This window comes from Crocuta crocuta, unplaced genomic scaffold, assembly GCF_008692635.1.
Source record: "Crocuta crocuta isolate KB4526 unplaced genomic scaffold, BGI_CrCroc_1.0 scaffold339, whole genome shotgun sequence".
Classification (NCBI taxonomy): Eukaryota; Metazoa; Chordata; class Mammalia; order Carnivora; family Hyaenidae; genus Crocuta; species Crocuta crocuta.
The window spans coordinates 5761551-5775071 of NW_027530357.1; the positions used below are offsets into that span (position 1 = coordinate 5761551).

General features: G+C 50.6%; 1 long non-coding RNA gene across 1 annotated transcript; it reads left to right on the forward strand.

Annotated features, from left to right (window-relative positions):
• The first annotated feature begins 504 nt into the window (after window positions 1-504).
• LOC144233153 (uncharacterized) lies at window positions 505-11938 on the forward strand. Its single transcript, XR_013335614.1, has 4 exons — window positions 505-542; window positions 8671-8740; window positions 9493-9564; window positions 11310-11938. It is a non-coding gene; the product is annotated as an uncharacterized LOC144233153 (long non-coding RNA).
• Window positions 11939-13521: the final 1583 nt, after the last annotated feature.

Genomic DNA, 13521 nt, shown 5'->3' on the forward strand with positions numbered 1-13521 from the left:
CAGAAACTTAGAATAAAGGACAGTCCTTGATACCGAATACCTTTTACTGTGTGAACAACTGGCGACATTTTCCTTCCCTTTCAGGTTGTCGTTGACTGGTGAAAACTTAGGGGTCCTCTAGTTTTCTTCCCTGGGCGATTTCAGCCTCTGTTTGTAGGCACACTCAACCACCTAGTGAGCAAAACCCTTTCAAGGCCACCGAATGATCTTCTGTTTGGGGAGGGGCAGGGAGGAAAGTGGATCATATGCTGTCTGCCTCACCTTCTTGTTTCATACCCACCCGTGTGGGAGCTCTGGGCTGAGCCCTCGATTACGTGCTGTAGGGGGACCATTTAGAGAAACGAGGACCCACTTCTCCGAAGGGGTTTCCTCTTTGACTCAAAGACAGAAAAACAAATCTAAAAGAAATACGACAAGACGCAGGTCCTGAATCACTTGGATCTGTTTGAACTTGTCAGCTTCCCTGAGTTACACTGGGAGTCCCATCCCCCTCTGCCACACCAAGCAGGTCCTTCTTCCTGGGAGGTGACATCTCTAACAAGGTGAATGTCCTTTGTGTGGCTGACAGTGCTGTAATTCACAGTATTTTCTTCTTTTTTTTTTCCTTTCATTTGAAACTATCCAAATGTCTTATTTTCTCTGGAATTAACTTCTTCCATGCTGACTCTGAGATGGTGAGTCACCACCTTGCGTCTAATCAAAATGTTCAGTGTGAGTGTGTAGAGAATAAGTCTCCGTAGTGGTCTGGGGTTTAATAATGTGATAATATACTTACTGAGATCCTAACAGTGGCGGCCACTATAAGCGCGTGATTGCAATTCACGCTCACGACAAACCTGAAGGCAAGCATCATTATCCATATCTGATGGATGAGGAGACTGAAGATCAGAGAGGTTTAAGTGCTTTCCCAGGGGCACTCAGCTGGTAAGTGGTAGAGTCCGGTCCAAACCCAGGCTCACCCGACTCTAAGACCCATGTCCTTCTTGTAGTGACTGTCCTTCTGGGTGACATCTGTTAGCTCTTCTTACCTTTAACTTACATCTGGTTTGACCACGACTCTGGCCCAGGTGACGTAAAGGAGGTTTTGCGTTGGAGGGAAACCTTCCTTTTTCAGTGGGTTCTGTGTGGCGTTGGATGTTGAGTTTCATCCCGGTGACATTTGTTGATGCATCCAACTGCCTTTCTTCTCATCTAAACTCTCCCTTGTCTCCAAAATTTGGACTTTCTTCAGAGAAGGCCTTCTGGGAGGGCGGGGGTGGTGATGGCGGGGGCAGTTATTAGGTCAGGTCAATATACCCCCAGAAACTTGACCTGACCAACATTACCAAGTTGATGAGAGTCTGGAAGAGAGATGCATCATCACCAAATTTCCCCAAGAAAGAGGCAGAAACCGTGTTCTATTAGAGTAGCTCATGGTGCGCATTTATTCTTTCTTATCACGTGCTGCTATCTTGACCTCCCGAACCTTGATATGAAGAAACTCAATAGATTCGAAGTAGTTCAGAGAACATGGGAAGAGAGTTAAGTATGAACCGGCATTCTCATCCTAGAAGGAGGCATATTTGAAAGGGTACCATTTTCTGATCAGACAGATTTGGGAGTAGACGGATTTTGAACTGGTGCTTTATCTTACCTGAGCCTCAGCTTCCTCATTTTCGGAACAATGCTGAGCATTCCAAACTATTGTAAGAATCTAATAGGGTAATTGATGTAGACTGCTTAACACAGTTTGGGGGCACAAAAATAGACACTCTGCAGTTGGTTAACTGATAAATAAAATGTAATTAAATTAATCTTCATAGTAACTTCCCCAGAGATCCCCATTTTCAAGCTGTGCCGACTTACGTGCAGAGGCAATCAGTGACTCATAATAAGAGGTATCATTTATCGGACGCATATAGGTGCCATGCCCTGTGCTATAATGTTACCTTATTTCAGCCTAACAAGAACCCCAGGGTGTTGTATGAGTGTTCTCCCCATTTTACAGATGAGAAAACCGAGGCACACAGGGTTTGCCCAGGTGGTGAGGAGAAGCTACAGGATTTGTACTTGGAGGCACTAACTTCAGAATCCCTATGTTTCAGGGGGGACCAAGCTGGTGCAAAGGCCAGAAAGAGAACTGGTGGTGTACGGGGTGCCACTTGTGGGGGGTCTTTCATGTTTCCAAAGGTTGCCCTTGACCATGTGTATGCAAGGGGGATTCTGGGCCAACCCTGCTGCCCAGGCAGGGATATTTATAGATGGGACATCTCTTCTACGCCCAGGAGGGCGTGCTCCTCACACCCTTTGGGATCCAAAAACCCAGTTCCAAGTGTATCAGCAACTTCAAAGAGAAAAACAAAAACATAAACAGTTCATGCTCAGTCTCTTAGGGGAAAAAAAATGAAAAACAAAGGCAACAAGAAACCTCTCCCATCCATCTGTAACCAAATATATTTTGTGCTTGGTTTCCTTGGGCGGCCTTCTCTTAACAGCTTCTAATTCATAGAGACAAAAAACATAAAACAATTTAAGGCATTGGCACACTCAGCTCGGAGAGGCAGTCTCTTCCCAGGGGAATGTTTTTGGCAGGAGCCTTCCGAGGTTGGCTTCACTGGAGGCTGCGAGGCTCACGGGACGAAGGGAGGAAGCTTTTTTTTTTTTTTTTGCTTATGCTGTTCCCTGCTTGCCAAGCTTAGAGATATTAGAGGGAAGGAAGGGGGCTGGTCTGGTAATTGCCCGGTGGGCACGTACAGCCAGTTGGTGGGGGAAGATTGTCCCGGGCCCCCTTCACGCACTGTGCCAACTGGGAAGAGCCCTCACCCAGGGATGGATTTACGGCTGGCCGCTCAGAGTGGGATGTATGTTTTGGCTCGCGTGCCTGAGAGAGGCACAGCGTCTTCCTCTTTCTTTGCCTCTCTCTCTCTCTCGACTTCAGAAGGGAAGGAGTTGGTCATTAATTCATTTGGATTTAGCAATCTGGGCTCTTTCATGGGAGAGAGGCAGGGGCCGTGAGGATTTTGTGTCAAGTTTACTGTGTTCAGTTAATATTTACGTAATGAAATTAATGTGTCCGTAAATGAGCGTTGGTATAATATAAGCCAGTATTTACCCGACACTTCCGGGATGCCATTGCCCCGTTCCAGATACTGACCTTGTATTGTATGATGCAATGGATTCCTATTATTACCCACAATTGACAGGGAAGGAAACTGAGGCACAGAGAGGTGGCTGATGAACACAAGGTCTGGAGTGTCAGAGGTTTTAGTAAGACAACCACTGTATTGTGGATGGGTAAGTAGAGGCTTGACATTGGGATAGCAGGTACGTGACTTTGGGGGAAGTTCAACCCATCCCCACCTGCTTTCAGTGGATGAGGGTCGCCTCTGAAGAGGCCCAGGTTTCAGCAGTGAATTTGTGGCAAAACCAGGTTTTCTGACGTATTGGCCACAGTCCCTGCGACCTCTTCCTGTTGCCGTTGAGAAGTCCCTAAACTTTGGGAGACCGGATTTTCATGCTCTTAAGCTCTTCCTCGCCAGGCCCGGGTGCACCGAGAGAAGCAGAGACACAGACTCAACCCCGATGAGGGAGGCCGACCATTCCAGGTCACTTGGAACTGAGGAGTTTTCCAGAACATGCTAGAACTGAGACGGCACCGGGGAACTTGTCCCACCCCTGTGTTTATGTTCATGGGAAACTCTCGGAACAGGTAGTGCCTATCTGAACCTGTGCAATGCAAAGCCTTTTGGGAATGCCTCCCAGCACACAGGGCGGGGGACCTGGGCTCTGGAGTCAGGCAGACCCGGTGTGGGACCTCACTGGCACCGCTGCCTTATCAGCAAGTGACCTTGGCCTTGGGCACATTGCTGACTTCTCTGAACCTCAGTCTCTTCTTCTGTAAGATAGGGGTGATGCTTAAATCTACCTCAGGGGGTTGTGGTGAGGTTGGAGTGGCACATTCCATATAAGATAAGCCTCTCTAACAAGTATACCCTATACTGTATAAGATACACTAGGGACACGTGAAGTCAAGCCCCTACCTAGGGCTCCCACCACGTAATTCTAGGTACATGTCAGGGTGGACTCTGAAGTAACGCTAAGCTCACGGACAGTGTATCTTATCAGCCCGTCTCCAGGCTCGCAAACTCGACGTGCCCAGGGCCTGGTAGGAACTGGTCCCCGCTATCCCCGGATTCTCTCCATGTGATGTTAAGAGTCCCCCAACAGCTCCATAAAGGTGTGAGGACTCTCTCACCCCCATTTTCCAGATAAATAAACTGAGACCTGGGAAGGAAAAGAGACTTGCCCAGAATCACTCATGTATTAAGTGGTAGAGGCAAGATTCGAACCCAGACAGCAGTCTACTCCCAGGCCCCTGACCGCGACACGGCTCGCCTTTTCCTGACCGCCTCGGACCCCTGCTTAATGCGCTCCCTCTTCTTTTGCCTGAAGGTATTTTTTCACTGTTTCCAGTTTTCAAAATTTTATTTCACGTCTCCTGAAACAACACCGGGTGAATACGCTTTGGTCCACACTGGGTTTTCTCAACTTGGGCACTCTGGGCACATTGAGGCAGATGATCGTTTGTTGTGGGGGCTTGTTGGGGGGTGCTGTCCCGTGCATTGTCGGATAGTGAGCAGCCTCGCTGGCCACCTCGCCCCCCAACCGGGTGCCAGAGGCATTCCCACCCCCACTTGTGACAATCAAACTTACGTTCAGATTTCTCGAAGTGGCCCTTGGACGGGAGGAGCACAACTGAGCCCGGTTGAGAGTCGTTGATCTACATCTCTGTATTCTGATGTGATCATTTCTTGGACCCACGCGCATGCGCTATTTCTTTTTAAAGGCTCTTTATACCTGATGCCGAACTGTCTCCCCCAAAGTTGTGCCAATTCCTAAGGCCGCCTGCCGTGCACGGCGACGCTGTTTCCGTGACACGTGCCAACGATCGGCGTTACCCAGCGTGTTCTTAGGCAACCCTTGACAAGTGCTTGAAGACGTCTGGGTTTGTAGAACGGGGAGGCCGCAGTACATGACCCCAAGCCATCACTTCAAATGGGGGGACTCTGAGACCAGAAGGGGCAGTGGTTGGCTCCAAGTCACACAGTGGCTGAGGAGCCCCTTGTAACTGGAAGCCAGCATCCCGGCCAGTGGCCTCCATTGTTCGGATTAGATCGCTTCATCGACGCAAATGTTATTTCCAAGTTTCCTCGCAGGTGGTGTGCGATTCCATTAAAAAAAAAAAATTTTTTTTTATTGTCCTGGCTGTGGATAAAGGCAGTGCTTTGGTGGCAGGGCAGGGAGTGATGTATTCGGGGGAGTCGAGGAGCCGGTAAAAGTTTATGGGCTTGCAGCCTGCCACGGACTGGGTTTATTGTCCTTTGTAAATTCTCCGCCATCTTTCTCCCTTTGAAGTCAGGAGCGATGGAGTGAGTGGCTTAATTGATACAGGATGGGAAGGGCGTGGTGATGCTCACGAGAGATAGGGCGGGCATGTTCCTGCAATGGTCCCCCATTCAGTTTATGAGCTCCTCAAAGGGGGAGGATCTGTGGACCCACCTCCACTTAAAATGAGATCAAGCACCTCTCCAGGGCCCCCGTGCCCTCGCCTGCATCTGGCTCTTGGATTTCATCCCCACCCCTACCTCCCCTCAGGCTCACCATGCTACATGACCACCGTCTTGTCTTTCCTATTTGTTCCTACCTCAGGGCCTTTGCATCTGCTGCTTCCCTCTGTCTGGGACTCCCTTTCTCAACTTCTTTCCACAGCTGATTCTTCTGCTCATATATCGCCACTCAGAGAGGCCTCCTGGAGCACCCTATTTAAAGAAGGTCCCCCCTACCCCAGTCACAATTTATCGTACAGAGTTCATTCATCTCCTTTTCATGCTCACCATGGGACATGTTCTTATGTGTTCATTGGTCCGTGACGCGGTCTCTCTAGTGAGGATGGGGACACTGACTGTCATGTGTGCAGATGTGTTTCCAGTAGCTGGGACATAACAGCTGCTTGTTAGCTGGTGGTTCAGGAGGGTCCCCTCCACGTAAGACGCGGGGAGACACAATGGAGGCAGGGAAATAAAATACAGGCACAGAAAAGACGCACAAGAAAGCAAGTATTGGTGGTGGTGAACGTAAGAGGTGTAGTGACAGTTCTGAGCAGGCACCCGGGGACCCTGGAAAATTCCTCTGCAGGAGACGGCGTTTGAACTGGCCTTTCAAGAATGCGAGGAGTTTACGTGGGTGGGAAGCAGTGGGCCAGGCGCTGCAGGCCGGTGATTGGCTGGGCTCCTGGGGCAAGGCTGAGGTTTGCTCTGAAGGCTGTGGTCGAGGAGCGGAGTAACAGCGGGTGACACGGGACACTATGTACGTGTGGTGGACGGGCTTTGGGACTTGAGCCCCACGCGAGGATTTGCATGGTGCGGGTCGAGGGATGTAAGAGCATGAGCTATCTAGAGTTAGATGGGACTGAGGTTTAGATCTGTGTCCTTGGCCAAGTTACTTATCCCTTCTGGACCTCACTTTCCTCATCTGGGAAATGGGGCTACGTCGTCTAGAGCACCTAATAGAGGTGCTGAAAAATAGGGCTGAACAGCATTAGTGATCATAGTCGGTGTCAATAGTATTACCTAAATGAATAGAGGATTATTCCGACTGCTACTATAATCATAGGCTTATGTAGCAGGTGGTGAGCTTCCCATTTTATACATGGAAAAACTAAGGTAGGAGGCGTCTGGGTGGCTCAGTCAGTTAAGCATCTGACTTCGGTTCAGGTCGTGATCTCGTGGTTCATGAGTTCAAGCCCCGCGTCGGGCTCTGGGCTGACAGCTCGGAGCCTGGAGCCTGCCTTGGATTCCGTGTCCCCCTCTCTCTCTGCCCCTCTCCCTGCTTGCGCTCTGTCTCTCTCTCTCACTCAAAAATAAGCACTGAAAATTGAAAAAGAAAAAGAAAGAAACACTGAGGGCAGAAGCGACCAGTGGCTTGCTCTAGGTCTCTCTGCGGTTTGTTAAATGGCAGGGATTTGGACCTCCCGGTCCCTCTGCGTCTCCCAGTGCCCACCCAGACCTCTGTCCAGATCCAGACCGTGCCCCTCAGGGAGTCAGTGCTGTCTATACCCATGGCGTACGGCCATCTCAGTCAACACGTGACCACCGCACCTCGCCCAGACACTTCGGTTTGCGAGGAGGTGACCTGTGGCTTTTTCTTTTTTAATCTGCCCTGGCAAGGCCCCACCACCGTCTCCATTCTTGTGGGAGATGCCGGGAGTGATCTTGCGTCCCTGATGTGCCACTTTGTGACTCAGCGCTGGGCCCTTCCCATCCCCTGTGGAAGGAAGATGCTTCCTTCACGCTGCGTGGCCTGGATCCACTCACCTCTCCAGATCCTCCCTCGCCACCCTTCCTGGGTCCTTCTGGGCACCTCCTCCTTTCTGCCCAGGGACCGGTTAACCCCTCCCTGCCCTTCCCCTGACCACCTCCTGATCGCCGTTTAAGACTCAGCCCCACGCAGCGCTGCCTCCGAGGCAGAGCCGACTTCCTCCCTCCGCTTCCCCATCACAGGACTCACCCGCTCTGCTGACACCCTGGACCTGCTTCGCCAGTAGGGCCGGGACCAGACCCTACATGCTTACTCCCAACCCCTCCACACTCAGCCTTGTCTCCGTCACAGAGAGGAGGAACTCGGCGTGTTTGTGAACAAGTGAGCGAAGGAACGAGCCCATGAACGAATTGATAACCACACCCCAGAGCCGCTCAGAGAGTGTGAGCTCAGGAAGAACCCAGATCCGAGTCTAATTCAAGGCTCCCCGAGCCTCGAGCGTCACTCAGCAGGAGGAGATGCTAACACCAGACGGACCCCAAGAGAGTCCAGAACAGCAAGGTCCTCAGAAGGCTCCTTTTACCTCCCTGGGGCCCACGGGAGATGCCTCACTCGTGTTTGTAGAATAATTACCAAGCGGCAGCCGTGGTACAGCTGAGAGCCGTGGGCTCCTCAAGGCAAGAGACTGGTCTGCGGTGCGTCTCGTAAGCCCGGCTCCCCGCCAAGTGCCTGGCACGCAGTAGGTCCGCATCCCACAGGTCGGGAAAACGACCCTCGCCCTGATCAGCCCCCACATCAGAAAGCACACAAGCGCCCTTCATAGCGCGCGGCCCAGCTCTTTCTGCCTTTGCAAAAGTTCTTTTCACTTCTGTGGTCTGAAGCCAGTTCCTTAACATTGTGTAAACACAGTTTTGTGCGGTTGAAAATGTATTTTAAAAATGTCACTAATTACCCCATGGCCTGTAACCACTCTTTCAAGGGCCATAATTGGCCTGTCATGTAAATACCTCATTAGGGGTCTTGGAAAATGGGGTGGATGGGAGGGCCTGGCGTCCCCAGGCCTCCTGGCTACACTTCTCCCGCTCCGTGCCCAGGGGAGACACTGGCGTCCCCTGCGTCAGCGGCCGGAGGGGGAGGAGGAGGGGAGGAGGGACATTCCCAGGCGGCATCGGGGGCTCTGATGCTCTGGCCCCCCAGACGGGGCCGGGCCGGCAGGCATCCGCACGCGGGGAATTCTCAAGCTACTAAGTTTAATGGGAACCAACTGCCCAGCCCCTCCTCCACCCTCCGTGCCCAGAGAATATGTGCTCATTTCAACTCAAATGACTCACAGATGTGTCTCTCGCTCCCCACTTTCCTTTTCTCCCCCAATAGGCCAGCTCGCGATGGTTCTCCCCCTTTCTGTCCGAACATCTACTGTCCGAGTGACGGGGGTCCGGGTGAGGTAGGCAAACTTCCCAGCTGAACCCATTTTCGAGGTTGGAACACAACGCACCCCGTGCACCACGCTTTCTTCCTCGCCAGGGCCTCGAAGGACAGGGGTGAGGTTCTGTTTGTTCCGGATAAAAAACAGCTTTTCGTCCCAGACACGATCGTGGGCACCGACTTTTATCTGCCTCCTTGGAGATTTCTTTTTAGGACTTCCATCCGCGTGTGCAAAGGGTGGAAGTGTATGGATGGCATCTGGTCAGACAGGAGCCATTATTTCAGAGATGTGGCGGGAGAGTGAGGGACGGCCGTGTCCCCTGAGTTCGTGCTGCCAAAGCTTTCCCCTGGAACCAGAGCCCTGGCTGGTGATGGGTGATCTTCAGGAGCCCGGGCTGCCCAGGCCTGGGAAGGGCCGGGCACCGCCGGTCTGAGCCACGCCCATGAGGGCTTTGTTGCATCTCCCTGAGGTCATTCTCTGTGCACTTGAGATAATTTGCTCCTGCCTGTCTTTCTCTGTTCTCTGGGAGGCCAGAGCACAGGCCTGGGGACAGCGAGAAGCAGCCAGGTTACAAATCAGAAGATGCTCCCCGGTTTTAAGGGAGGGGGTAAACCAGTTATGAGATGTCTACTCAGTGCCCACAAGACCTGGAGCCTTGGTGGGAGGGGCGAGGGCGGCGGAGAAAGAGTTAAATGAGAGACATGCCTCTACCTATGAGCTTGAGCCTGGTTCAACCTTTTACCCTTCTGAGCCTCGATGTTTGTATCTAGAAAATGGGTACGATCATGGACCAGCAAGGGAGTTGGCCTCAGGATGGGATGAGACCAGGATCTAGCGCCAAGGTGAGCACGTCATGCGCCGTCACGATGACTTACTGGTCTGTCTTCTCATCTGTAAAATGGGGAAATAGCACCGACCTCGTAGGATGGAGGGGGAGTTTCAATGACCTGTGTGTGTAAAGCACTTAGCCCAGTGCCTGACATCCTCTTAGTTATACATTAATCGTCATTCTGACAACTCTGACTTTATTATTACTATCTTCTTGCTTAAATATTTGGGCCATTAGCGGGCTTGGAAACTGCCACACAGAGGGATTAAGTGACTTGCTACGGGAAGTGACGAAGCCCTGACTGGACTTTGGTCCACGTGAGTCTGAGTCCGTAGCCGCAGCTTTGCTGTCACCCTGCCTGCATTCACATAGAAGGGACCGAGGCTGTGGGCTAGCGATGGTCATAAAGGAAGGTTCTAGGGGCTCCGTCACAAGAAAAGAGGCAAATGTACGATGAAGGACCACGACTCCTGAAGAAGGGAAGTTTTAGGGGTGTGAAGGTTGTGGCGGCCAGGAGGGTGACATATATAAATAGGGCAAGGGGGAAAGAGACACACGGAAGAAACGCATATTTTTGTTTATTGCTCTGAACAGAAACTGAAATGATGGCTTTGTGCTTCTGACATTTTCATATTTCGTAGACATTTCTTTTCTTCCGGGATGACAAAATGATTATGAGGGGATGCAACATGCCAACGCTTTTCATAATAGGACCAATAAAAAACACCTAGTGGATTATCTCTCCTTGGATGCTTTGAAAAGAGGCTGTTCTTGGGGCGCCTGGGTGGCTCAGTCGGTTAAGTATCTGACTCTAGGTTTTGGCTCAGGTCATGATCTCATGGTTCATGGGATTGAGCCCCACACTGTGAGCATAGAGCCTGTTTGGAATTCTCTCTCTCCCTCTCTCTGTCTGCCCCTCCCTTGATTGTGCTCTCTCTCTCTCAAAATAAACAAATAAACTTTAAAAAAATTAAAAGAGGCTTTTCTGGTGGCAGGAGAATACTATTTATTTAGTAAATGATGAGTTGATCGAGTATGATTTTTTAATCATCAAACAGGCATGTAATTTTACCAAAAACTGGGACATTTAGAAAAATAGAAGAAATATATATATATATATATATAACATTTATTTATCTTTGAAGGAGAGAGAGTGAGCATGAGCTGGGGAGGGGCAGAGAGAGAGGGAGACACAGGATCCTAAGTGGGGTCCAGGCTCTGGGCTGTCAGCACAGAGCCCAACGTGGGGCTCAAAGTCACGAGCTGTGAGATCATGACCTGAGCTGAAGTTGGACGCTTAACCTACTGAACCACCCAGGTGCCCCAAAAATGAAAGAAATCTCTAAAAATGACAGTTCTCGTTTGCAAACATAACGTCTTTTAACGTTTTAGAATGCTTTCGTCTGAGGGGGTTTTTTCTCCAATAGTTAAAAAAAAAATCGCATGATTTTAATAATACTATAAAGGTAATATTGCCTCCTGCCGTTTCCTGTAGTATTTTAACATGGCCATTTCTGTATTGTGTAGATTTTTCTAAACAAAGGTGTAGTAACTCACCACTGGTGGCAAGTCTGGAAGTTAATCAGTCCTCCTGGGTTAATAGTCCATCATTTTAATTCTTCACTGTCACAAACAATGTGGCAACGATCATCTATTTTTTTTTTTTTGCATGAAGTTTTTCCCTTTCCTCTCTCTCCTCCCCTCCCCTCCTCCCTCCCCTTCCTCTCCTCTCCTTCCCTTCCCTCTTTTTTTCCTTAGGATGGAAAATTCTGCTTTGGATGAATTTTTAGAAGAAACCTACCAAGGTCAAGCTGTGAACGGCGAAAGCCCCAGATAGGTATCGCCAACTTACCCCCCTCCCCCGCCGGCCGAGAGATTCCACGTGATATCTTGAGGTCCCTCGCATTTTTCAATTTCATGACTTTGGGGACAGCATATGGTCATTTGTGATTCATTGAGCAACATCTATGGAGAACCGTCTTCGTGCAAGGCTGTCGCTGGTGTTTCTCAAGGCTTCCCTCTTGGGTCTTCCCAGGATGAGTCAGAAGCCACAATGAATCAAAGATGTGACCGACCTCAGATTTTCAACTCTTCTCTGGGAACCGGGCCTCACGGGTCTCTGAGGGGACCTCTGACTGTTTGGGGGGGTGGGTGGTGGTGCCCAGTGGTCTGGCCTTTCCCGGGAAGGCCGTCCTGATGTGTTTGAGCACCCAGCTTCTGTGGGATGAAAGCAGCCAATGCTCATCGTTTGAGCTCCCTGGAGTGCGTACATAAGTGTCCCAGCATGCATTAAGCACCCCGCCCCCTCCCTACCCCCTCTCTCTGACAAAGCTTTTATATGGAGCACGAGCACCCATAAATAACAGACCAACCTATAAATAAATACAGCTGGGAGCCCACAAAAGCCCTTGACAAATGCTGTTTATTTAATTTCTCGAGTGTGGTCCGTTTGAGATCCAATTGGAAAGGCCCGCTAAGCTTTTAAAAGGCCAGCTTACGTGCTTAATCTTGACCCCCCCCCCTTTGAGGGGCCATCTTCCCATCTCCCCCACACCTGTTGAGCTCAGTAAGGCAGCGTGGCTGTCTCCAGGGGCAGGGAGTTGGGACAGCGATGTGTTTGCCAGGGCCTCTTCCCCATGAGGGGACTCAGCTCGGGACAAGTCCAAGTCACACCGTTGTTATTAATCACGCCCCAGCCTAGCCAGTCGGATCCGTCCTCATTATTCATTTGCTTGGTGGGAAAGTCTGGGCCCTCCTTAACTGCCTCCGGAGGGGGAAGAAAACAAAAAAACCCAGTGGTAATAGCCATGCGGAGCCAGTGTGGGCCTCTCGCCATGAAGTGTCTGAATCATTAATTATTTCCCAAGCAAACACGCAGGGCGGCACATCGCAGAAGGAAGAACAGGTTGTTACCGGCCTCCCCATCTCCTTCCTGCCCCAGGACTTTTGCTCGTGTGCTTCCTTCTCCCCATCTTCACTTAACTAGCTCAATGCATCCTTCAATAAGCAGCTGGTCTGCCCCTTCTTTCGGGAAGCCTTCCCTGCCTAATCTATGTCCTCCTGAAGAAACAGACTACCAGTCTCCTCGTATACATCTTTATAGCATCCTGTGCCTCTCTTGCATTTCTACCTTTCATCTCGATTAAATCATTCATGGTGCAGGGTCTGCTGATTACCCGTCTTGCTCACTCAAATACCGCTTCCCACCTGCTACCCCCAAATCTGAGCCGCTATCACGTTGCCTCTGAGAAAATGCAAAAGCTTCCTCAAAAGACTCTCTGCCTTCCCTGGCCTCTGCCCCTGAAGTTTCTGCCTTTACCACAGCAGCCAGTGGATGCCGCATTGTGTCCCTCCTCTGCTCAGAACCTTCCAAGGGCTGTTGGCTCACCCAGAGTGACAGCCAAAGCCCTGACCGTGGCCTGCCGGGCTCTCCAAGACCTGGCTGCCCTCATTTCTGGCCACCACCCCCCCCCTTTTGCTCACTCTGGTTCAGGCACATTGGTCTCTCGAATGTTCTAGAAGAGTCTCAGCACACTCCTGCTCCCCTTGCAAGTGGCTGTGGGCTTCTCTTCCTCATTGTCAAGTTCTCACTCATAGAGCGTCTTTTCAAGAAGCCTTCCCTGACCCCCTACACCCTTCCCCAGGACCCACTTGCTCCCATTTATGACCCTCTCACATGTCCTACATTTGGGCCTCCGGCAAAGCAGGGGAGCTGAGCTTACTGCTCTGTCCGCACTGTTAAACCTGTCCTTGACCCACGGTAGGCGCTTCATTAAGATATTTGGCACAAATGAATGTCCTATTTTAAACAATGCATTTCTTTGCTTGTGTTTGTCTGAAAAGTTAAGATGTCCGAATTCTTGAAGTGGACCTTCTCCATCTTGTACAGGGTTTATCAGCCATGTCTGCACATCTTGTCCCCCCACCCCACCCTGGGCAAAGCTCCTACAATGAAGGTCATAAAGATTTC